Raw genomic sequence first — 27,409 nt, 5'->3', positions numbered from 1 at the left:
AAGGAGAAAGCGATAAAGCAGGTGAGAGATTATGAAATGTTCCGGTCAGGGAGAGTGAAGCAGCGTGATGTGTGAGTGCATGCAATTTTAGATAGGCTTCCCCAGGAAGGGACCTCTTGGAAGAGAGGGGTTAGCCAAGTGCGTATTTGGATGAAGATGTGATGTATGAGGAAGCTCTAAGAACAGTGGGGAAGCTGGTGTGGCTAAAGCAGATCAAATGTGGAGAAGAGTAGAGGAGATGAGGCAGAGGGGAGCCAGTTCCTGTGAGGCCCTGTAGGTCCTGGCCAGGCCAAGTCTTCTGGTCTGAGAGCTGTAAAGCCTTTGCTTCGTTCCCAGCACATGGGCTCTGACCCAGAGTTAGCTGTGGAAGCATCTTCCTGAGAAGGGCAAGTCTGCCTTCAAACAGCACCAGGATATATTTGTAATTCTTTTCATGTTTTAACAGGTCTTTATTCGTTTTGGAATTGCTGATTACTGGGATTTGGTGGGACCATCAATAGGTAGTCTCCTAAATATGGAGGCGGTTTCCCACAGGTTTCCGGGGTATAGCCAGGGAGATGTTGTACTGAAGCAAAAATTTAGGACAGTCGCCTTCTCTTACACATTCCACTCCATGCTTCTCTTTGCTTGGAACTAGGCCTTCTATTCCCTCACTATTCCATACAACTTTATGCCACACTTCCATCCCCAGCTGTTCCCTGTTAAGAATACAGTTGTCAGATTTAGACTGTCCCCTCCCGCTCCTGAAATGAAGCCTGGTGATTATGTTTGTTATTTGGATTCCAGGGGCTGGATGAAAGCTGCCCTTGCTTCTTAAAAACCCCTTCACCTTTCCTCTTCTGTGAAGTGGGTATAATAATCATCTCCCTCTGAGGGCCTCTGGGATGAACAGATGAGATATGACCGTTAAAAGAGTGAGGGCATTTCCTGGAGCTTTTCTTTTTAGTTTCTTTCCCTTTCCATGAAATAGTTTGACTCTAACCCATTTTCCTTTTGTTTCTAGCCTTATGTTCCACCAGTGTAAAAACAACGTCAATCTAGTATATAGAAAGCTGGTCAGATTTCTTTGGGGCCTATGTATTGTAATGAATGGTATCCTTTTTGAAAACAAATCATTGTGTTACATTCATCTGTTAATTATGAATGTAATTCGCAAATATTTGATAAGTGTTACACTGTACCAGGAATCCCAGACAAAGGGCTGCCATTCCCACACATAACAGAGTATATATTCCAGCAGGAAATATAGACATTCAATAAGCAATGGCAAGATTTCTTAGCAGCAGAAGTAAAGAGCTCCACAGTATTGTAGAGGTGGCTAAGGGGACAGCTTAAAAGAATCTGAACCTTCTGAGGCTTAGAAACGATCCTTAGAGGTATTTGTTGTTGTTGTTACTATAAAAATCTTCCCATTTCACTGATGTTTCCCTTTACCTATTTCAGCATATTGTTTGATTTCCTATTTTAAGCTTTAAAATATGCTGACTTTATATGCATCATTATGATACACCTCAGCCTTGCCAGTGGAGGTGATAAAAACCCACGTCCATACTTTCAGAGGCCCACAGCCGTCCACTGTTAGAGGCAGCTGCCTGGAGCAGGTTTTGGATTTGCTGAGCACAGTCGAAACTGGCAAGATCAAACCACCCATTTTCCAAATTACCCCAGCTTTCCTCACTGTGACTTTACCAGAAACCTGTGTGGCGAAAGTTTCCAGCTTACATTTTGTACTACAGTAAATCACATTCTATTCCCAGGGCTGCAAAACAGAAAGTTTCCTAAATTGTTCAATAGCACAGAATGTCTTTCCAAACAGCCTGCCTAGGTTTAAAAGCTACCACTGACTATTTATTAGGAGCACCGTTATCACTGAAATTAAATTCTTGGTCATACAAACATATAAAAAAATGAAGCCCAGTAATGGTTTTCTCTATCCTTGATTATCTCTTCTCTGTGCAAAGAATCATGTATAGCTCTCCCCTGTGTGAAAAAAGAAGAAAGGAAAAGATCTGAAAATGCTGTGATGCCTGAGAAGGGGACTCTAACACTTGGACATCTTGTGTGTGAGGAACGATTCCCATCCTTATGCTGCTGTCATGGAGCTTGGATATTTACAGACCTCCTGCTCTTGACAAGTTTGTGCTAATTTACATAGTCTCACACCACTCCCAATTTATGGCAGAATACATCTCACATTTGTAACATACTCAGGGCTCTTCGGAATTCTAACCTTGCTAGCTAGAAACACAGTTTCTAGGCAGGCAAGAAGGAGAAAGAAGAAAGGATTGGCTACATCTCTTGTTCCCTTTTCAAAGTCTGATCCCAATCAACTCTCGAAATTCTCAAGAATCCTTGAAGTTGGGGACCCTGTGGCTGATGGAACTCGAGCCAACCCATGTATTGTTGCCTTTGGAAAGTGGCTGCTGTGATCAGTTCTCCTTGGCCGTGTGCTGGGTCGGAGCCCTCCCAGCCTGCCCTGCCTGATGGAAGCTGTGCTTGCTCCAGGTTTCCGCTAGAGACCTCTAGCTGCTCACAGGACGGCTGGGGAGCGTTCTCAGGAACGGGCGTTCCTCCAGAAGCAGCAGAGGTTAAGAGTTTGCCAGTGGCCCCTGGGAGGAGGGGAAGTTCGCCATCAAAGGAAAATCTGTATTATCTCTTTCTTTCCTTCTCATTTTTTTCTTAAACAAATTGAGGCTTATTCAAACAGCTGTGTTGTGACAAAAAAAAACTGAAGAAGAAAGAATTTCTGTGCTTTAAAGCAACGCCATAGAAATGCCAAAAGAGGGATTTTTTTTTCTAGGTTGAAAAGCCCCTTCTCCAGTTGGAAGCCAGGTTCAATGCTCAGCCTTTGAGAGCCTCTCCTGTCAGTGTGAGAGAGAAAGAGCTCTGTTCACAGGTAGTGAGCTACTGGATGTTATTATGAAGCTGAACTAAATGCCTTCCATATCCCCGCATGCCCCAACCTTTTACTGCAACCCCTGGGTAGGCTTCTCCTGGGTTCTTGCCACCTTCAATGGGAGTCTGTAGCTATAATCCCATGTCACAGCAACAGATGGGACACATCTGTAAGGAGAGACTAGAAGATGAAGTTTCACCATTTTTCCAAAAAGGCAAAACACATTAATCTCCATTTGCCTTTGAATGGTATGTAATAGAAACAGAGGACCAAAGGGGGAAGTAATCTCCCTTCATTTAACCTGTGCCCCTGTGAAAAATTGCTGTAGCTTATATTTCAGAATCTGAGTGTAACTAATTTTGCTCTCTACCCATGGTCTTTACCATACAGCAGCATTAGAAAGAGAATCAAAACAGGATTAGGTCAATGGGTCTAGAAAGCCTTGCAAGAGTTGATCAAAACTTCTTCAGAGACTCTCTAACATCTGTTTTTCTCTGAGATAATTGTGGATTCTCTGCATCTATTTTTAGGAAAAAATCTTGCCATTCTCTTAGGTAGACTGTTATTTGTTCACTCATTCATTCATTCATTTATCAAGTGCCTACAATGTGCTAGTCACTGTGATTTACAAGGAGAACACAAAGATGCACAAGAACTTGAATGGGAGTTCCTAACACTGGCTCCACAGATTCCTAAGAATGAATGACTCTTTTAAGATGCCTGTTAATCCTCCTAGGGGTTGTGTGTGTGTGTGTGTGTATACACTTTAACTGGTGAGAAAAAGCCAAGATTTAAAACAATCCTTAAAGAGGTTGATGTAAAAAAAAAAAAAGTTAACAACGATTGCAGAGGCTGACAGTTATGTAAGCAGATAATTAGAAGACTACATGAAAATTGCCATATAATAGAGCTGCTTGCAGTACCATATGAGCTCACGGGTGGAGTTAGCACAAGTGTCCCTGACGCAGAGGTCAGGGAAGGCTGTAGAGAGAAGGTAGCATTTGTGTTACCTATGGAGGATGGGTAAGAATTTGCCAGGTGGCTGGAAGGGAGAAGAGATGGAAGCCGGTGTGCCCTGAGGGGCAGCTCACCTCCGGAGTCTGAGGCTACCCTACAAGCTGGAGCATGACTGGCATTTTTTTTCACTGTAGCTTGACAAATGGAGCCTGCTTTGCCATTAGTCAACTATTACAGGAATAGGAATTCCACAGGCATGCCCTGGCTGACCACGGATGGCTGAGAGCACATGTCAGTACGGAAACGCCCCAAGGCTGGTGTGGCATGATCCAAGAGATCTCCAGTGCTTGGTGCTTGGCCAGGCTGCAGGGCTGCCTGACCTTAACACAAGGTTGCTGCTCTGCAGCTCTGTCCTGCACTGTGAGTGGAGCACCCACTGCGGGGGACAGAGCCCCGCACGGAGGCGGGAGAGCTAGCCCCAATTCTGCACCCAGCCAGCTGCCTGCTCGCTCACTACCGCCAGCCACTCCATCCTCTTCCACATAGAAGAGTCACCATCTGTTGAGAACTTCTAAATTCCAGCTTCTGTGCGAGGTGAATTACCTGCCTTGTTTCACTTAACTCTCCCAACATCCTACAAAGTAAGAGTTAGCGTCCTCATTTTTAAAGAGGGAAGCTGTGGTCAGAAAATGTAATTAACTCCTTTGAGGTCTTGCAGCTAAAAAGGTGGTGATACCAGCATGAGAACCATAGTCTTTCTGACTCCAAAGCCCGTAACCATTTTGGTTCATCTCATTCGTTCTGGATAAGTCTCCATCTTGATAATTCAACTGTGTTTTAAATGTCATCATCTTGAGGCTATTGACTTATTAGTGAAATAACAGCTGCAAATGTCCTTTGACACTTAGTTCTGCAGAGCCAGAGTAATGTATTAGGTATATAGTGCTTATCTGGGGAGTCACAAAGCTGAATTTTTCTGCAGTTGTGCTAAATTTTGACAGTAATGACAGAATTTGATATGAAATTTACAGGATATATTTGAGGCTAAGATTAAATTGTCTTCTCTTTGATCTGGATAGTATCACTGAGATCTGATTATACCTTTAAAAGTAAATGAGTTTCACACTGTACAAGCAAATCCAGATTTTAATGTGAGAATTATTACTTTATCAGGTTCTGTCTGTAAAGTGTACCACTTGATATAATACAATAAATTGTAAGTCACAGGTCTTTTCAAGAGAAGGAGGTTGATTGGCCTAACTGATAAATATTTTAAAATTTACCTAGCACATTGTTGAATGCAATATTTAATATTTTTTCTATATTTAAAGTAGCTTATTCAATATATTTTAATTATGCCTACAGCAAGTGTTATAATCTGAGAAATGAACAGTCAACAAATGCAGTCCTTTGATAACATCTTTGGCAACTTGAGTTATTTCAAATAAAAAAGGCAGTTCTGTATCACTCTTTCCCCCAAATCTTTAAACTGAGCAATTGTTGGTGGGAATTCCACAGATATTAAAGAATTCTGGTTATTGTGTTTTTCCACATTAAAAATTAGACTATAACCATATTAAAAGAGACTTCCTTCTGCTGTATTTCCTAATCTTAAATTTGAACAGTTTGTACATCCATTATAGCACGTTACGGAAATACCTTTCTAGCAAGAATGCCAGTTGTAGAATCCAAGTCTAATTTGTGGATGTTGTGATGTAGTAGCAATGAAGAGCCCTGTTATAGAGTAAGACTGACAGTCATTCAATTAACTTTATAATGGGAAACTCCAAAATCCCAGGTCATACTGTTAGGCACTATGCTTTAAGACAAGGCAGTTGACAAGGTATTTTTCTTTCTTGAGATTTGCAAGTCTCTCTAACTTTCAGAAACAAAACAAGTAGGTGGATATAACTCTTACTCCAGCCTTTTAGTTGAAAAGTAAAAAGGCAATTAGTTACTCAGCCAAGCGTCTGGCTCTTCAATAGGATATATATATATATATATATACTTATCTCCTATTGGTTCTGTTTCTCAGAGGACCTTGACTAATCTAGACCCTATTTCATTTTATAAAGGGAAGGCAAGGTGGACTTGGCCATAGATCCCAAAACAGTATAACTGATGTACCTTTGTTTACATTTGAATTTTTTTCTCAGAAGGGTGTAAGCTGTCCTACACTTTAGGACAGTGTGCAGACATGACCGCAAACAAACCAGATGTTGACCCGTGGAGTGAAGTCTTAGAGATTTGACCGACCCAACAGAGTATATAGAATAGTGCTCAGGGAGCTGCTATTATGTCATCAGCAAGGGATTAAATCCTCCCTAGGTATGCAGTGACAAAGCAAAGAAGAATTGAACCACACCTTAGAGGAGGAATTTGGGCTCCTGGAAACATTCTCAAGATTTTAGCCAGTTCTCTGTTTGTAATCAGAGCCATTAGAAACACATTTGGAAAAAGTCCTTAACCCTGATGATTCCTTCTTCTTGGCGGAACATATCAGCAAGATTGGGTAAAGTTAGGAAAGAAAGCAAGGGGCTTGGTTAAAATCAGGGAGGATCAAATTATATTTATTAATATGATATCAAATACTGGTTTGGCTTTTTGTGTATGATGAGGTTAACTTTATTTAAATTATGCATGCATTTATTTATATGAAAAATGTATGTAAAGGTACTAAATCTATTAGAGAATGAAACCAAATAATGTCCCTTAATGCTTATTTATATAACCAGTGGAGAAATTTTCTCTGGTATCCTTGAATTTACACTATGCCCACACTGCTATCTTGGAAGCTGTAATGAAATCTGGCGTATAGATTCTAGCTGTGTTTATGCAGAATAACTTGAATAGAATTTAATGTCTAAAAAGAGAGTGGGTGTGGAATACTTAAAACACAGAATCAAAGGCCTATTTCCAATAACTTTCAACTCTATTAGGATAATAAGATAGGTTATTTAAATCCATCTTTTATTTCATAGAATATTCTGCCATTGATCTAAAATCAAAATACTCTTTCCATTGGTATGACATCAAAATAAAGTCAAAGATGGAGTATGTTTTAATGATTAATGGAAAAAATTTAAATAGCTGCTAATTAGAATAAATGATACAATAACTTTCTTTTAAGGATGAGAGAAAACTTTTGGAGGTGATGGATATATTTATGGCATACATTGTGGTAATGGTTTCACAGGTGTATGCTTATTTCTAAACTCATGAAATTATATACATTTAATATGCGCAGCTTTTTGTATATCAAGCATACCTCAATAAGGTGGTTTTAAAAAAAGAACTTTCTTTTATAACTTAAAATTAACTTTTTTTTTCTGATTATAAAATAAGTAAAGGTTCATTTCAAAGAATTTGGAAAATACAGAAATTTACATAAATATTTTGTCTTAGAATATTGCTTGTGCTTGTATATTGCATCAAAACTGAAAGGATATCGTATAAATAATTGTTTCCTAATTAAGTAATTTTTAATAAAATTATACTTATGATAAATAACACTCAATTCTATTAAAAGATTAAAAGTAAAATTCATCTCTCACTCCACCCTCTATATTCTTGAGGTAGTTGCTGTTGAGTATTTCTTGTATGTTTGTTCAAAATTGACCAAGAAATATAACAACTGTATCATCCCACAGAAAACATTTTCATCATATGCTTGCAGTCATGCTGTCTCATGGAGAATCTTAAAAATCAAAGAGATAAGTGCGCTATATAACATATAATCATGTGCAATGAAGTTCCCCCTTTTTGTAAGACTATCCAAATATGTATTTTTACCTTAAGGTATTAAATCAGTGGTAACAATCTAACACATTTCCAAGTCCATGCACCAAGTCTGTTTCTATTAACACATCCCTGGCAACTCTCCACCTACCAAGTTGAATTAGTCACCTCAAAAGCCACCCTCTTCCATATAGCATTGCTCCCTTAGCTTCTTGACCACTCCTACCACTGAAGAGGTAAGGCACCTTTGTACAGAGGTCATGGTCACTTTGCCTTGGGCTCCCACAGGCTCCAGCCTCTTCTGTTCTCTGTATCTGTGCAGTGAGATGCAACGTCTGACTCTACTCATCTTGCCAGGCTTTAAAAATCTCTTCCATGAATATGTTGATCATCACTAATATTTAGTTCCTTAATATTCCATGTTCCAAGTGGTAGAAACTTTCTTCTCCTTAAATTCTTCTGTTCAATTCCTTGCCATAGTCTTAAATACTTAACATCAGAAGAGAGATAACTGCTCATTCTATCCTAATATCTTTGCTTTGGTTGGAATAACTGTCAGGCACTTCCAAAGAACAGCATTCCCTATATATGCTGCAATTTTATGGCTGGGAATTCCTCTATGTATTCAGCTTCCTAATAAGAACACTCAGATTCTTCTTACCATTAAATCTTAGTGCAAGTTCGTTCAAAGAAAGTTTTGGCTAATTAAAAAAATGATGTCCTTTAATTTAACTCTATACTACCTATACATCTATGATGTGGTTGGTCATGAACACTTTCCATTGGTACGTATTTTCAACTAGCAACATGCCTATTTTGAGAAGCTGTGTTCCACTCTCTTGAAGTGCCCTGGATTGTGCCAGAAAGATTCTTAGTAAATGCTTGTGATAATACATTGAAATCTTAAGTGGAATGCTACTATGTATAGGAACTTCTGTATTACCAACTTCCTTTGGTGGATGGGAATGGTACTTTATATCGCCTGCCCACTATCATGGATAATTCTTCTGGAAATGCCTAAAATTCCTGACTTTATTCCATCATCTCCCTTATATCCCCACGTTCCACCCCTTACCTCTTTTTGTGGTATATATCATATGGGCTACAGATTCTTTATGTAATTTCGTAGCTTTTTGAATCTCAATTACTCCAATCAAGCCTCTCAGCTGATGAAAATGTGTAAGCAGGAGACCTAATGCTCTCTGGTCCAGGATGGTATGCAAGAATAACCTAGTTCTGCAGCTTAAATTTTCCAAAACATACAGAAAATAAAGAATAACTGCAGGAGTAGTGAGAGATGCACAACTTTTATCATGATCCAAAGTGACTTTAATAATTGTGTCCCAGACTACAGGAGCCTTCTACTTATTATTATTTCTGTGAGTATATTTTTAAAAATAATAACTTCAATTAATACATTAAAAATAATAAAATTAAATCACTCAAAGTCAATCCAAGGCTGATAAACTTCATATGAATTTCAATATATCAATCATGTTTTATGCTTCTGGGAGAAGATAACATAAAAATTCACACTGGGCCGCATTATTTTTTTTAAGGTTTCCAAAAGATAAAGCTTGAACTAGATCTGGATTGAGTTCGTGATAAGTAAAAATGGAAACAACCCATGGATTTCCCCTGATGTATTTAGTCAGTTAAAAATAGGTGGCCATTCATTTTGAAAATATTACCCTAATGGGAGCTCTGTGCCCTTCCAGATTCGATGGCATCTTGTCCCCTCTCGACTTCATCCAAGTCTAATTTTTCTCTGCACTCTTTCTTCTTCTCTACCTATCACAAGGATCCAGCCCCAGAGGAAAATATCCTCAAATCTAATCTATCCCACTGAGAACTTGCCTTAGAAGCTGCAATAAAAAAACAAAGCCATAATGTAGAGAATGTATATGAAATTATCTCTATTCACCAACTTGTTTGTTTCAGGTTTACATGTGAGAGCAAAGCATACTTTACCAGCTCACAACCTTGAACTAGTGAAATTTGTTTTCATGATGGGACCTTTTGTCCCTGTTTCCCCCTTGTTAACCTCCTGCTTCTTAATGCTTCCTGCTCTCCTCTCAAGTTGGCAAATTCAATTGAAAACTGCTCTGATGGAAGAATCTGCCATGTACAGCATCACCTCTGCATAAGAGAATGGCAACAGTTTAAAAGTATCAGCTATTCCACAAGCATTTGTGCTTAACCCAGTGCCCCTTCAGAGTTTGCAAATTGTCTTCTATGCATGGATTTTGAGAAATTCTCACAGCCCTTTGAAGTAGGTATTCACAACCTCATTATGCAGATGAGTTCACCATAGCATAAACAATTCAGTGCACTGTCTCCAGTCACAGAGCCAATAGGTGGCAGAACCTGGGTTTGAGTATATTTCTTTAATTAATTTTTATTGGAGTGTAGTTGATTTACAATGTTGTGTTAGTTTCTGCTGTACAGCAAAGTGAATCAGTTATACATATAGATATATCCACTCTTTTTTAGATTCTGTTCCCATATAGGTCATTACAGAGTATTGAGTAGAGTTCCCTGTGTTATACAGTAGGTTCTTGGGTTTGAGTATATTTCTTAAGGTGCCTTTCACAGTGCTTAAAGCCTTTGCCTAAGTAGAACAGTTCTGATGTGAGAGAATTTCAGGCAGATCAGATTTGGTGAAAAGGGAAAGGCAAACCTTTCTGGGATCTGTCAGACTTGGATACGTTGTATTTAATTTGATTGTTATAAATGTTATAAATTGTTATAAATGTATCTTTACAAATATCCAAATATAATTATCTGATACTAAGGTAATGAACAAAGGATTCAGATACTCCATTTGATGGATAAATCAAATTTTATCCACCCCACTCTGTGAGGTGTCTGCCTGAAAGGACTCTTTTTTATTTTTTTTGCGGTACGGGGGCCTCTCACTGTTGTGGCCTCTCCCGTTGCGGAGCACAGGCTCCAGATGCGCAGGCTCAGCGGCCATGGCTCATGGGCCCAGCCGCTCCGCAGCATGTGGGATCTTCCCGGATCGGGGCACGAACCCACGTCCCCTACATCAGCAGGCGGACTCTCAACCACTGCGCCACCAGGGAAGCCCGAAAAGACTCTTTTAAGTCTGAGCTTTTACCTAGCAAGTCATATTGAAGCCTACTGTGTTTCTTAATGTACAAAAAGTCTCTCTCCTAGCTGTGTTTTTTTCCCCTCTCCCTTTTTCAACGTTGCTTTTTGTCTCCATATCTACCTTTATTTTATTTGCGTAAACTCCTCATGCTTAGCTTAAGAAAATGATGAACAACTCTTTAGCTTGTTTATTTCACTCTGCTGCTGCCCAGCAGTTGCTACAGAAAAAATTCAGGGAAAATGTACTTTTCAGCAGATGTAGTATGGGCTGAATGTTTGTGTTCCTCCGAAGTTCCTTCATGTTGAAGCCCTAAACCCTCATGTGATGGTATTTGGAGGTGGGGCCTTTGGGAAGTAATTAGGTTTAAATGTATCATGAGGGCTCTGGCTTCAAGACGGAATTAGTGTTCGCTTAAGAAGAATAGCGACCAGAGCTCACTCACTTTCTACCATGTGAAGACACAGTGAGAAAGTGGTGCTCTGTAAGTCACCAAGTTCTTGACCCTCACCAAAAACCACATTTGCCAGCACCTTGATCTTGGACCTCCGTGAGAAATAAATGTCTGTTGTTTAACCCACTCAATGTACAGTGTGCTGTGATAGCAGCCCAAGGCAGCTAACATGGTGTGGTTTGTAGTTTGGTCTGTGAGGTTGTGCCACAACCCTAGTACCTTTCAGAAACTCCTGTTTTAAGTGACACTTTCTGTCCGTACATCCTTATAGTCTTAACTCACCTTGGCTAAGTTTGCAGCAGCACTTTGAACATTGTAGTACAAATTCATGTACTAAGATGCTATTTATTAAATTATTATTCCAATAATAATTAATAACATTATTAAGGAAGTATGAAGTAATTCCTATGTTTCCTGATGCATGGTAACTCTACCAAATACTCTCTCTATGTATCATTTCATTTAAATGCCTTTGATAATCCTAAGGGGTCAGTACTATTAATATCTTGATTTTATAGATGATAAGTCAGATTTGGAAAGAAGTTTCTTACCTATTTCATGTATGATATTCAGCGGATGCAGGATCTGAACCCCGATAGTCAGACTCCACTGTGCGGTTTGCTATAGTTCACTTATGGATAACCATTGGCATGGAACACAGCAACTTACACATAGAAAATGACTTATCCTCAAGAATTAATTTATTACCATAAAAGATCCTAGCATCCAGCCTGAACTGTGCAATATTTCTTTAAGTCTGTGTCACTTTAAAATGCTGCATTGTAATTACATTTTCTACTAAGTTGTCCCCAGCATAATTTAGACAGCTGAAGATTTCATTTTGATCCCGTAAGTAAGCTGAGATGAAGCCTAGCAATGCCCTCAGTGACAAGTGTAGGACATTTGCAGTGGAAAATCCAGAACCATCACGCGGCCCTTGAGCGGAGTTTGGCTTGCTCACCTGTGGCTGGCTCTCACGCTAGGAAGGGAAGTCCTGCTTGCTCAGGCATTTGGCAGAAAGCCCAATGAAACTGCTTTTGTTCTGGTGAGAGCAACTGATCTGGGAGGAATGTTTGAATACGGAAGAGATAAATAGGGCATTTCCCAAGGTCCAGGGAGCTGTAGGAGCCCATAAGGACAGTATTTTTGGAATAAGTGTGCAGGACCTATGCGGTTGGATGCCTGGGTGGGGATGACTGAAGTTTAATTTATAGGCTCTTTGAGGTTCTAAATGGAATCACTGAATAGTATTTTTTCAAGATTAGAATAAGATTACAAAAATATATTGACCTGAACACTGTTTACCTTTTGTATTATGTCTAATGCTGCAAGGTTAAAATAAAAGAGTAAGAAAAGAAATAATAGCTTCTATGTAATGAACACCTCTAATAGACCAGGCACAGATTTAGGCTTTTCGTATTCTGTCTAATGAACTCCTTACAGAAACCCACAGATTTCTATGCTCATTTTATATATCCAAGAAGAAGTGCTGGCTCAGAGAGGATAACTTCTGAGGATCACATAGCTGTAAATTGTAGATTTGAGATTTGGACCTGTATTTGTTTACTCCAAAATCAATCCAAGGACAGAAACATTTGGTGGTAACTAATGTATTGTATTCCCTTTCCCACATAGAGTTCAACCCCTGTAGGCATAATGGTTTTCTCAATAGACCAATTAACTTTTTTTCATTGGTGTCACCTTTCTGATTTGTTTTAGTCCTAGGAGTAATCTAGGGGTCATTTTTATCACCTATTGTAATCATAGTGCTTCAACTCACCACCACTTTTGCCATAAGTCTGGGAGATCATACACCTCCCTTATTCAAACTAGAACTGGTTACACTGTTCTCATTTGTAAGGCAGATTTTATGTTCATTATCAATCAAAATGTCTGTTAGATTGCACGTATGCACATGAACAGTTTTAGAAATGTGTTTATATTCCATTATGTTCTTTTGGGCTAGGTTCGTATATGGTGGTTGAGTGATAATTACATATTGTTCAGGACATCTCAGAGATTGAACTGAATGTCAAATTTCTCTTCATTGCATGAACTCTTTAAATCATATTTGATCAAAATGTTCCTATTTCAGGTTTTGGTACCCGGTTTCATTTACATACAGTTTGACACTGTTTCAAACTCACATGAAGCTATATACATTGAAGCGAAACCGCTGGTATTTGTGAAAATTGCTTTGTTGGATTAACCTATTCAAAACCCCTCAGCCCTGAGAGATAGAATTTCAGTCTAAGTAGGTTAGCTCCACTGGATTTATGAGTCCCAAATCCTAGTCTTTGGCAAAATTCCCTTGGATAGGAACTCAATATTGAGCCTTGCCCATAAGCCAGACAAATGAGCCTTGTGTTTGGAATATAGTATATATCTAAAGTAATGCTTCTTAAACATTTTCATCTTTTGGGTTGTGGTCCAGGTTTTGTGGTTACTACTAAAAACACTGCCATTAAACCTTCTTGAGCAGCAAACACAAGAATGTGTCCTTCCATCTTTTTATGGACAAAAAGCAATTTTACCTGGTATTTAAAGAAACAGCAATGTTCCAATCAAATAAAGGGGAACATAGAGTAATATCTACTGTTTACTTGATGAATCCTGGGATCTAATCTTATGTTTGCCTTCATATCCACCAAGTTAAGGATACTAGGGGTGATGCAAAATGCAAAAGAATATTTAAGAGAAAACTGATATGCTCTAGTTTGTAGTAATCCATTTTTACCACTTTTTCTTGATAATCAGTATCTGAAGAAGGAGAAATAACTGCTTACTTGGGATGGAAGGTCTTGGCCAGACCTGCCCATAACAGAGTCCTTTGGTAAACGTAAATAAAGCATTCTTGAGCCCTGAGGTATAGGTAAGGGGAGATTGGCTGGTGCTGGCATGGCAAACATTTCAAGCCTTGGAGCCTGGGTATGCAGCCTGGGTAGCATGCTAAGTAGTAGATCTAATACCTTTTAAGTTATGTCTGGATGTTGAAATGCCCAGGATATAAAGGAGAGCAGTGCTGTACTCATCTGACCTTGAGGACAGCCTCCCTCTAGGATGTCAAGACCACCAGCATCGGACGTGCTCCCATGAGAAAACAAAGGAAGCAATGGGGCTCATACCTACTCACATCTTTGCCCTCTGTTCATTCTTTGCATTCTTTATTAGCTACTTTTGGAGTAAACAAGAGTAAAACAACATTGAACTGAGTCCAAGTCATCATTCTTATCCATCACCAAATCATGAGCAGATTTTGAAATGTGACCACCCTTACTTGTAATGTATAGATTGTTGTATGAGCTAACTAATGGCTTGAAGCCCAACTGATTTAACTTTTAAGAAAAAGATAAATTTACAAATATGATGATACAAAAAGAAATAAACAGGTATTCCTTAGGAAAGAAACACAATGTTTGCTTCCTGACTCTGAAATCCAGATTTTCTAAGCTATACACTACTTCAATTTTTCCAACTTTAGGATGCATATAATGTGGACAAGTAGTAGGAAAAAGATTTTAAAGCATGATTTTTAAAAATATAAAACACATTACACAGGGCTTCCCTGGTGGCGCAGTGGTTGAGAGTCCGCCTGCCGATGCAGGGGACATGGGTTCGTGCCCTGGTCCGGGAGGATCCCACATGCCGCGGAGCAGCTAGGCCTGTGAGCTATGGCCACTGAGCCTGTGCGTCCGGAGCCTGTGCTCCGCAACGGGAGAGGCCACAACAGTGAGAGGCCCACGTACCACAACAACAACAACAAAAAAAAAACACATTACACAAATAAGAACAATAAAGGTAAAAGCCATGAGTAAATGCAGTTCAAATTTAGGAGCATATGTTTTCATGCCCATGGATAATTACTTGAGAAATATACAAGTAACTCTTAAAAGGTGGGAAGTGTATAGTAAAATATTATTTTTCACAATAACAAAAATCTATGTTTTTATGAGGCTTTGAGGTTGCCAAGGTGCTGAAAATAAGAATTTCCAAAAATATCTTAGCTATTCTCTTGTCCCAGCTGCTTTCCAATCTACAATGCACCTATAAAACCATTATCCTTTATAGCAGGCTGCTTCAACTGTCTTATTATGGGTATATTTTTTATTTACCTGATGCTTCAGTATCATGATTTCATTATTGTATTAATCAGGATCCTCATGGTTGCAAGAGATAGCAACCCAATTCGTATTGTCTTAAGCCAAAAGGTATATGTATTTGAGACCAAATATGTATTTGAAGAGTCAGTAGCTCCAGCTTCTCAAAACACTATCATGTTTTTGGAATACTTGCTGGAATGAGGAAAGTGATATGTTTGTTACTAGCTATTATTTTTGTTGTAGAATGGGGTTTAGAGTCAAGCAGACATGGGTTCAAGTCCCAGTTCTCTCACTTAGTACCTTTGGGATCTTGGTACATAACTAAACTCTGAGCTTCTGTTTTCTCATGGAGAAAACTGGTTTCACAGGACAATTTCATGAGAGGAGAGAAGAAACACTACCACCTACCTTCTCTTTTGTGGTTGTCATAAACCTCTGGAAAAGGCCAGGGCAGATATAAGAGCTTGTGTGGAAACCATCTGAGCAATATACCAGGTAAGGCACAGAGGTATTCCAGGGCATCTTGCTCTGTGGGTTGGGGTGTCTTTAGACAATCTGATGCCAAAGATATAGCTGGAATGAAAAAAATGGAGAAATGGTGACCAAGGACATAAGCAAAAATACTTCTACTCCCATCTACTGAAATGAAGAGTAACATAAGTTCTACTTAGTGACAGCACAATGAGTTCTGCTGTCTCTAAATCCATAAATAGTCAATGGTAAAATAATGCGTATATCACAAGTGCTAGGAGTATATACTAATATAAATGTTTAGAGACACTTTTAGATTTCAATTGATTTTTTAAAATTTTGACATGTATTTTCAAGTTTCTGAATTACTGAAAGAGGATGCTGAATTTAAAGTTAAAAAAATATACACATGAGTTAAATTATACAGTGAACATGGGCCACAGATTTAGATCTGTGTTACTGAAATTAGATACATAGAACTTATTTAGGAACCCTCAAAGCCTGAAGCAGAGTCATGTACAAGGCCCAGATCTACAGGAAGAAAAGGAGCAAAGAGGATTCTTGAGTCTGATCATATACCAAGGAAAGTTCCTAGCTCAACCTTTTAGTACGTGATCTAACGCAGAGTCACTCAAGAAGAAAATTGCATATATACATGGTGCTTTTTCCCTCTAGTGAATATCTAAAAGCAATTCACCTTTCACAGTATGCAAAAGCAATAGAGTATATTTTTGAAGAAAAAGTTATGTTGCTTCAGGGAGGTGCAGCTCTTGAGACATCGCCAAAATATGTTTTAATTTTATTTTCTAATTTATAGCTATTTTGTTTCCTAGTAGTCCAATGGATTAAAAGCTATTAAAAAATTTTAACCTGAGGGGGTACCTTCAAGATGGCAGAGGAGTAAGACGTGGAGATCACCTTCCTCCCCACAAATACATCAGAAATACAACTACAGATGGAACAACTCTTACAGAACACCTACTGAATGCTGGCAGAAGACATCAGACTTCCCAAAAGGCAAGAAACTCCCCCACAGACCTGAGTAGGGGAAAAGGAGAAAGAAAAAACAGACACAAATGAATAGGGATGGGACCTGCACCTCTGGGAGGGACCTGTGAAGGAGGAAAATTTTCCACACACTAGGAAGCTCTTTCACTGGTGGAGACAGGGGGTGGCTGAAGGGAAGCTTCAGAGCCACAGAGGAGAGCGCAGCAACAGGGATGTGGAGGGCAAAGCAGAGAGATTCCCGCACAGAGGATCGGTGCCGACCAGCACTCACCAGCCTGAGAGGCTTGTCTGCTCACCTGCCGGGATGGGCGGGGGCTGGGAGCTGAGGCTCGGGCTTCGGTTGGAACGTAGGGAGAGGAATGGGGTTGGCGGCGTGAACACAGCCTGAAGGGATCTAGTGCGCCACAGCCCGTAGGGAGTCCGGGAAAAAGTCTGGAGCTGCCGAAGAGGCAAGAGACCATTGTTTCCTGGTGCGTGAGGAGAGGGGACACAGAGCACCACCTGGATAAGTTCCAGAGACGGGCGTGAGCCATGGCTATCAGCGCAGACACCAGAGACGGGCATGAAACGCTAAGCCTGCTACTGCAGCCACCAAGAAGCCTATGTTGGAGCACAGGTCACTGTCCACACCTCCCCTCCCAGGATCCTGTGCAGACCTCCATGGCCAGGGTCCCATGATCCAGGGACAACTTCCCTGGGAGAACACACGGCACACCTCTGGCTGTTGCAACATCATGCTGCCCTCTGCCACCGCAGGCTCACCCCACTTTCGTTACCCCTTCCTCCCCCTGGCCTGAGTGAGCCAGAGCCCCCTAATCAGCTGCTACTTTAACCCCGTCCTGTCTGAGTGAAGAACAGATGCCTTCAGATGACCTACAGGCAGAGGCGGGGCCAAATCCAAAGCTGAGCCCCTGGGAGCTGTGAGAACAAAGAAGAGAAAGGGAAATCTCTCCCAGCAGCCTCAGAAGCAGTGGATTAAAGCTCCACAATCAACTTGATGTACCCTGCATCTGTGGAGTACCTGAATAGACAATGAATCATCCCAAAATTGAGGTGGTGGACTTTGGAAGCAACTGTAGACTTGGGGTTTGCTGTTTGCAACTGATTTGTTTCTGATTTTTATGTTTATCATAGTATAGTTTTAGTGCCTGTTTTCACTGGTGAATTTGTTTATTGGTTTGGTTGCTCTCCTCTTTTTTTTTTATTATTTTTAAAATTTTATTTAGTTTTCTTTCTTTTTTTCTCCCTTTTCTTCTGAGCCATGTGGCTGACAGGGTCTTGGTGCTCTGGCCTGGTGTCAGGCCTGAGCATCTGAGGTCGGAGAGGTGAGTTCAGGACATTGGACCACCAGAGACCTTACAGTCCCACATAATACCAATTGGTGAGACCTCTCCGAGAGATCTCAGTCTCAACGCTAAGGCCCAGCTCCACCCAACGGCCAGCAGACTCCAGTGCTGGATGCCCCATGCCAAAAAACTAGCAAGGCAGGAACACGACCCCACCCATTCACAGAGAGGCTGCCTACAATGACACTAAGTTCACAGACACCCTAAAACACACCACTGGATGTGGCCCTGCCCAACAGAAAGACAAGATCCAGCCCCACCCACCAGAAGACAGGCACCAGTCCCCTCCACCAGGAAGCGTACACAAGCCACTGAACCAACCACACCCACTGGGGGCAGACAGCATAAACAACTGGAACTATGAACCTGCAGCCTGGGAAAAGAAGACCCCAAACACAGTAAGTTAAACAAAAACGGGAAGACAGAGAAATATGCAGCAGATGAAGGAGCAAGGTAAAAATCCCACCAAACAAATGAAGATGAAATAGGCAGTCTACCTGAAAAAGAATTCAGAGTAATGATAGTAAAGATGAGCCAAAATCTGGGAAATAGAATGGAGAAAATACAAGAAACGTTTAACAAGGACCTAGAAGAACTAAAGAGTAAACAATGAATGATGAATACACAATAAATGAAATTAAAAATTCTCTAGAAGTAATCAATAGCAGAATAACTGAGACAGAAGAACGGATAAGTGACCAGGAAGATAAAATGGTGGAAATAACTGCCAGAGAGCAGACTAAAGAAAAAAGAATGAAAAGCATTGAGGACAGTCTCAGAGACCTCTGGGACAACATTAAATGCACCAATTTTTGAATTACAGGGGTCCCATAGAAGAAGAGGAAAAGAAAGGGTCTGAGGAAATATTTGAAGAGATTATAGTTGAAAACTTCCCTAACATGGGAAAGGAAATAGTCAATCAAGTCCAGGAAGCTCGGAGAGTCCCATACAGGATAAATTCAAGGAGAAACATGCCAAGACACATATTAATCAACTATCAAATATTAAATACAAAGAAAAAGTATTAAAAGCAGCAAGGGAAAAACAACAAATAACACACAAGGGAATCCCCATAAGGTTAACAGCTGATCTTTCAGCAGAAACTCTGCAAGCCAGAAGGGAGTGGCAGGACATATTTAAAGTGATGAGAGGGAAAAACCTACAACCAAGATTACTCTACCCAGCAAGGATCTCATTCAGATTTGACGGAGAAATTAAAACCTTTATAGACAAACAAAAGTTAAGATTATTCAGCACCACTAAACCAGCTTTACAACAAATGCTAAAGGAGCTTCTCTAGGCAGGAAACATAAAGGAAGGAAAGACCTACAAAAAGAAACCCAAAACAATTAAGAAAAATGGTAATAGGAACATACATATTGATAATTATCTTAAATGTAAATGGATTAAATGCTCCAATCAAAAGACATAGACTGGCTGAATGGGTACAAAAACAAGACCTGTATATATGCTGTCTACAGGAGACCCACTTCAGACCTAGAGACACGTACAGACTGAAAGTGAGGGGATGGAAAAAGATATTCCATGCAAACGGAGATCAAAGGAAAGCTGGAGTAGCAATTCTCATATCAGACCAAATAGACTTTAAAATAAAGACTATTACAAGAGACAAAGAAGGGCACTACATAATGATCCAGGGATCAATCCAAGAAGAAGATATAACCATTGTAAAAACTTATACACCCAACATAGGAGCACCTCAATACATAAGGCAAATGCTAAGAGCCATAAAAGGGGATATTGAGAGTAACACAATCATAGTAGGGGACGATAACACCCCACTTTTACCAATGGACAGATCATGCAAATGAAAATAAATAAGGAAACAGGAGCTTTAAATGATACATTAAACAAGATGGACTTAATTGATATTTATAGGACATTCCATCCACAAACAACAGAATACACTTTCTTCTCAAGTACTCATGGAACATTCTCCAGGATAGATCATATCTTGAGTCACAAAACAAGCCTTGGTATTTTTAGGAAAATTGAAATTGTATCAAGTGTCTTTTCCGAGCACAATGCTATGAGACTAGATATCAATTACAGAAAAAATACTGTAAAAAATACAAACAAATGGAGGCGAAACAATACACTACTAAACAGCCAAGAGATCACTGAAGAAATCAAACAGGAAATCAAAAAACACCTAGAAACAAATGACGATGAAAACACGACAACCCAAAACCTATGGGATGTAGCAAAAGCCGTTCTAAGAGGGAAGTTTATAGCAATACAATTCTACCTGAAGAAACAGGAAAAATCTCAAATAAACAACCTAACTTTACACCTAAAGCAATTAGAGAAAGAAGAACAAAGAACCCCCCAAAGTTAGCAGAAGGAAAGAAATCATAAAGATCAGATCAGAAATAACTGAAAAAGAAATGAAGGAAACAATAGCAAAGATCAATAAAACTAAAAGCTGGCTCTTTGAGAAAATAAACAAAATAGATAAACCATTAGGCAGACTCATCAAGAAGAAAGGGAGAAGACTCAAAATCAATATAATTAGAAATGAAAAAGGAGAAGTAACAGCTGACACTGAAAAAATACAAAGGATCATGAGAGATTACTACAAGCAACTCTATGCCAATAAAATGGACAACCTGGAAGAAATGGACAAATTCTTAGAAAAGCACAACCTGCTGTGACTGAACCACGAAGAAATAGAAAATATAAACAGACCAATCACAGCACTGAAATTGAGACAGTGATTAAAAGTCTTCCAACAAACAAAAGCCCAGGACCAGATGGCTTCACAGGCGAATTCTATCAAACTTTTAGAGAAGAGCTAACACCTATCCTTCTCAAACTCTTCCAAAATATAGCAGAGGTAGGACACTCCCAAAGTCGTTCTACGAGGCCACCATCAACCTCAAACTGAAACAAAAGATGACACAAAAAAAGAAAACTACAGGCCAATATCACTTATGAACATAGATGCAAAAATCCTCAACAAAATACTAGCAAACAGAATCCAACAGCACATTAGAGGAACACACACCATGATCAAGAGGGGTTTATCCCAGGAATGCAAGGATTCTTCAGTATATGCAAATCAATCAATATGAAACACCATATTAACAAATTGAAGGATTAAAACCATATGGTAATCTCAATAGATGCAGAAAAAGCTTTCAACAAAATTCAACACCATTTATGATAAAAACTCTCCAGAAAGTAGGCATAGAGGGAAACTATCTCAACATAATAAAGGTCATATATCACAAACCCACAGCCAACATCGTTCTCAATGGTGAAAAGCTGAAACCATTTCCACTAAGATCAGGAACAAGACAAGGTTGCCCACTCTCACCACTATTATTCAACATAGTTTTGGAAGTTTTAACCACAGTGATCAGAGAAGAAAAAGAAATAAAAGGAATACAAATCGGAAAAGAAGAAGTAAAACTGTCACTGTTTGCAGGTGACATGATACTATACATAGAGAATCCTAAAGATGCTACCAGAAAACTACTAGAGCTAATCATTGAATTTAGTAAAGTTGCAGGATACAAAATTAATGCACAGAAATCTCTTTCATTCCTACACACTAATGATGAAAAATCTGAAAGAGAAATTAAGGAAACACTTCCATTTACCACTGCAACAAAAAGAATAAAATACCTAGGAATAAACCCACCTAAGGAGAGAAACGACCTGTATGCAGAAAACTATAAGCATTGATGAAAGAAATTAAACATGATACAAACAGATGGAGAGATATACCATGTTCTTTGACTGGAAGAATCAACATTGTGAAAATGGCTATAGTACCCAAAGCAGTCTACAGATTCAATGCAATCCCTATCAAACTACCTATGGCATTTTTCACAGAATTAGAACAAAAAATTTCACAATTTGTATGGGAACACAAAAGACCCCGAATACCAAAGCAATCTTGAGAACGAAAAATGGAGCTGGAGGAATCAGGCTTTCTGACTTCAGACTATACTACAAAGCTACAGTAATCAAAATAGTATGATACCAGCACAAAAACAGAAATATAGTTCAATGGAACAGGATAGAAAGCCCAGAGATAAACCCATGCACATATGGTCACCTTATCTTTGATAAAGAAGGCAAGAGCATACAATGGAGAAAAGAGAGCCTCTTCAATAGGTGATGCTGGGGAAACTGGAGAGCTACATGTAAAAGAATGAAACTACAACACTCCCTAACACCGTACATAAAAATAAACTCAAAATGGATTAAAGACCTGAATGTCGGCCAGATACTATAAAACTCTTAGAGGAAAACATAGGTAGAACACTCTATGACATAAATCACAGCAAGATCCTTTTTGACACACCTCCTAGAGAAATGGAAATAAAAACAAAAATAAACAAATGGGACCTAATGAAACTTAAAACTTTTGCACAGCAAAGGAAATTATAAACAAGACGAAAAGACAAACCTCAGAATGGAAGAAAATATTTGCAAATGAAGCAACTGACAAAGGATTAATCTCCAAAATTATAAGCAGCTCATGCAGCTCAATATCAAAAAAACAACCCAATCCAAAAATGGGCAGAAGACCTAAGTAGACATTTCTCCAAAGTAGATGTATAGATTGCCAACAAACACATGAAAGGATGCTCAACATCACTAATCATTAGAGAAATTCAAATCAAAACTACAATGAGGTATCACCTCACACTGGTCAGAATGGCCATCATCAAAAAAGCTACAAACAATAAATGCTGGAGAGAGTGTGCAGAAAAGAGAACCCTCTTGCACTATTGGTGGGAATGTAAATTGATACAGTCACTATGGAGAACAGTATGGAGTTTCCTTAAAAAACTAAAAATAGAACTACCATACAACCCAGCAAACCCACTGCTGGGCATATACCCCTGAGAAAACCATAATTGAAAATGAGTCATGTACCACAATGTTCATTGCCACTCTGTTTATAATAACCAGGACATGGAAGCAATCTAAGTGACCAACAGATCAACAGATGAATGGATAAAGAAGATGTGGCACATATATACAATGGAATATTACTCAGCCATAAAAAGAAAGGAAATTGAGTTATTTGTAGTGAGGTGGATGGATCTAGAGTCTGTCATACAGATTGAAGTAAGTCAGAAAGAGAAAAACAAATACCATACGCTAACGCATATATATGGAATCTGAAAAAAATAATGGTTCTGAAGAACCTAGGGGCAGGACAGGAATAAAGATGCAGATGTATAGAATGGACTTGAGGACACGGTGAGGGGGAAGGGTAAGCTGGGTTGAAGTGAGATAGTGGCATGGACATATATACACTACCAAATATAAAACAGCTAGTGGGAAGCAGCTGCAGAGCACAGGGAGATCAGCTTGGTCCTTTGTGACCACCTAGAGGGGTGGGATAGAAACTAACTCACCATTGTAAAGCAATGATACTCCAAAAAAGATGTTAAAAAAAAAAGTCATGTACCACAATGTTCATTGCAGTACTATTTACAATAGCCAGGACATGGAAGTAACCTAAGTGTCCATCACCAGATGAATGGATAAAGAAGATGTGGCACATATATACAATGGAATATTACTCAGCCATATAAAGAAGCAAAACTGCATTATTTGTAGTGAGGTGGATGGCCATAGAGTCTGTTATACAGAGTGAAGTAAGTCAGAAAAAGAAAAGCAAACACCGTATGCTAACACCTATATATGGAATCAAAAAAAAAAATGGTTCTGACGAACTTAGGGGCAGGACAGGAATAAAGATGCAGATGTAGAGAATGGACTTGAGGACACGATGAGCAGGAAGGGTAAGCTGGGATGAAGTAAGACAGTGGCATGGACATATATACACTACCAAATATAAAATAGATAGCTAGTGGGAAGCAGCCGCATAGCACAGGGAGATCAGCTTGGTGCTTTGTGACCACCTAGAGGGGTGGGATAGGGAGGGTGGGATGGAGATGCAGGAGGGAGGGCATATGGGGATATATGTATACATATAGCTGATTCACTTTGTTATACAGCAGAAACTAACACAACGTTGTAAATTATACTCCAATAAAGATGTTAAATAAAATGGTTTCTTACGACAAAAAATAAAATTATATTAAATATTATGATAATTGAACTTATAAATTATTATTTGAAGAAAAGTTGAAAGAAAGAGAACAAATATTATTAGTTTTCAATAATAAAAAAAATATTTTAGCCCAAAATTGTCCTTTTGCAAACTCAGGTCAAGATTAATAAACAAAATATAATGTAAGAAGAATAATCAACAACAAAAGGGGTTACTGGTGAGACATTCAGGTTCTTCAAACTCTGAGGAAATATTGGACCCATGACTTATTTGTCTTTGTCATTTATTATGTTGAACAATTCATTTTAATGATTTCAGTAGTATGTCCATGCCAGGGAAGAAAGATGTTTTTCAGAGATGCTACTTCTCTATTTCAGTTATCTTTTGCTCTGTAAAAAGCCATCCCCAAACTCTGTTGCGTAAAACAATGAGAGCCTTTTTTGTCTGCTGGTCTTGTTTGGAGCTGCTCATGTTGCTGCAGTAAGATGGCAAGTAAGCCTGGAATGCCTAAATGGCTCGCTCCCAAGTCTGCTGAATGGCAGGGACATCTGGGTGATGATGACATCTCTTTCTGCACATGGGCTCTCCATGTGACGAGATTGGGCTTCTGTGAAGGATGGCCAGATTTGTCACAAACTACCCAGATTCAAGAGGAGGGGGAATAAATTCCATCTCTCAATGCGAGGGGTGTCAGGAATTTGTGGCCAACACACCTAGCCTTGAATGTTGTTATTCAAAACCATGTCTTTTTCCTCTTTTTTTTTTTTCTTTCTTTTCTTCAAATCATGTCATTTGTAGTCTGTCTTCAGTGAATACAGAGATTCATAGAGAGTTGCCTCTTTCCTTGAAGTGTGCCAGAACTTTGGCATTTCTAGAGAGCCCATTGGAGGCCAGAAGCATGATTTCAACCCTGAGCAGAGACTCAGCAAATGAGGGTGAGCTCAGTGAGGATGGTCCATCCTGTGAGATTGCTTGAAAGCTGTCAGGGCAAGTTGGTCCAAAAGATTCCCCAAATTTGGGCAGGATCCAGCCTGAGGCCTGCATTTGTCACTAGGTGCCTGGGCCCTGCCAGGTCCACAATGAAGATGTCCAGTAAACAGGCACACTACTTACTGCTGACTCTGCTTGCCAGGACAAAGCAGTAGGCAATTCTGCTCTTCCCTCCCCACACCCACAGTGCAGCAGATCCCTGGATAATGATAGGTTTCATCTTTATTAAGTAAATCACATCGGCATTACAGCACTTCCATAAACTCCTTGACCTTACCAAATGGGCAAAAACCAAGCATTATGAGCACTTATCTATGAAGTTTAAACGAATTGCTTAGGGTGTTTATTAAATGATGTCTATAGATACACCCTGATCTTAACTATTGCATAATAAATAACATGAATTTTCATCAAAGAGCAGCATTGATTTTTTTTTTCTTTGAGATAGGTATGTGGTAATGCTTTCCTCTTTTGTTTTGAGAAGTCAGACAAATAGAGATCCTGGAAATTATGGGTCCAACTATAGATATAAAGCCCACATTTTTTTTGTAAAACATTGGACCTCAACACTTACAAATCCAGTAATAAGGTTCTAGATCTGGGGAGGCCCTGTGACTATAAAATGCATATGGAGCATTTTAGTCTTTTTTTTAAACAGTTTTTAGCCCTATCAGCATAAATAAAACCAGTTGCAATAGAAATTATGTAGTAAAAAGTAACGCAGTGGTTAAGAGGGTCTTTCCATATTCACTTGTTTAAGTGAATGACCACAGTTTAGGGATTTTTACTGATTCTCCAAAGAAGAGAGAAGTGAGGTGGGAGGAATAAACAGATTTCTTTCCTTGCAATGGAGACAATAAGTTCCAATAGAACCAGCCTAAACAAAATCACATCCAAGTCCATATCCAATGGTGAAATTAAGGGCAGAATTTTGGTTACATAATGTTGTCGACTCTTCTTTGGTACTGGAATTACAACAATGGAGAATGATAAGTACCAAAATGAGTGGTAAGTTTTGATAGGAGCCTCTTAACAAAAGGTGAGTGGAGGGTAAGGGGGATAGAGAGGCATATTAACAAAAAAAAACTCCCATTCTTTTCTTTCTTCATCTCATCAGAATGTCTTTGTGACTTCATGATGAAAAGCTTTTGTATTTAGAGATTCAGGAATAAGCACCAAGGCTTCATGCAGAAGCTGAAAGAATTAAAGCAGGAATCAAGAGGAAATAAAGGCTATTTTATTTTAGTTTTAAAAAATTTTACTGAGGGCTTCCCTGATGGCGCAGTGGTTGAGAGTCTGCCTGCTGATGCAGGGGACACGGGTTTGTGCCCCGGTCCGGGAAGATCCCACATGCCGCTGAGCGGCTGGGCCCGTGAGCCATGGCCGTTGAGCCTGTGCGTCCGGAGCCTGTGCTCCGCAACAGGAGAGGCCACAGCAGTGAGAGGCCCGCGTACCACAAAAAAAAAATTGTTGAAGTATAGTTGATTTACAATGTGTTACTTTCCTTTGTACAGAAAAGTGACTCATTATACATATATATATTCTTTTTCATAATCTTTTCCCTTATGGTTTGTCACAGGATATTGAATATAATTCCCTGTGTTGTTTTTCCATCCTATAAATAATAGTTTGCCTCTGCTAATCCCAAACTCCCAATCCTCACCACCCGCCCTGCTCCCGGCAACCACAAGTCTGTTCTCTAAATCTGTGAGTCTGTTTTTGTTTTGTAGATATGTTGATTTTTATTGTATTTAGATTCCACATATAAGTGATATCATATGGTATTTGTCTTTCTCTTCCTGACTTACTTCGCTTAGCGTGATAATCTCTAGGTCCATCCATGTTGCTGCAAATGGCATTATTTCATTCTTTTTCATGGCTGAGTAATATTCCATTGTATATATATACCACATATTCTTTATCCATTCATCGTTAAAGGCTGTTTTATAAAGAAGAGCTTTATTGGTCTTCCTTGATTTTAGTCCCCCTGATGATTCTGGTATCTTCTTTCTTTATTCTTCTTAGTGTCTTGGTATTTTTATCATCATTTTCCTGTTTCTCTCACTGGTAATTAAATGCATGTATTTTTATGCTGGTCCTTACTTCTTTTTCTGACTGTATTGTGAGAACTTAAAAACAGCAAATCCCATCTTCTATTCCCACTGTAATTTTTTCCTGCCTAACACAGTGCTCTGGGTTCCTTGGGACTTAGTTCATACTCTTGGTTGATAAGGGGAAATTGCCATATTCTAAATTAACACCAAGGGTGTGAG

The sequence above is a fragment of the Leucopleurus acutus genome (assembly GCF_964270905.1).
Source record: "Leucopleurus acutus genome assembly, chromosome: 3".
Taxonomy (NCBI): Eukaryota; Metazoa; Chordata; class Mammalia; order Artiodactyla; family Delphinidae; genus Leucopleurus; species Leucopleurus acutus.
Note: the sequence above shows the minus strand (reverse complement) of the source record.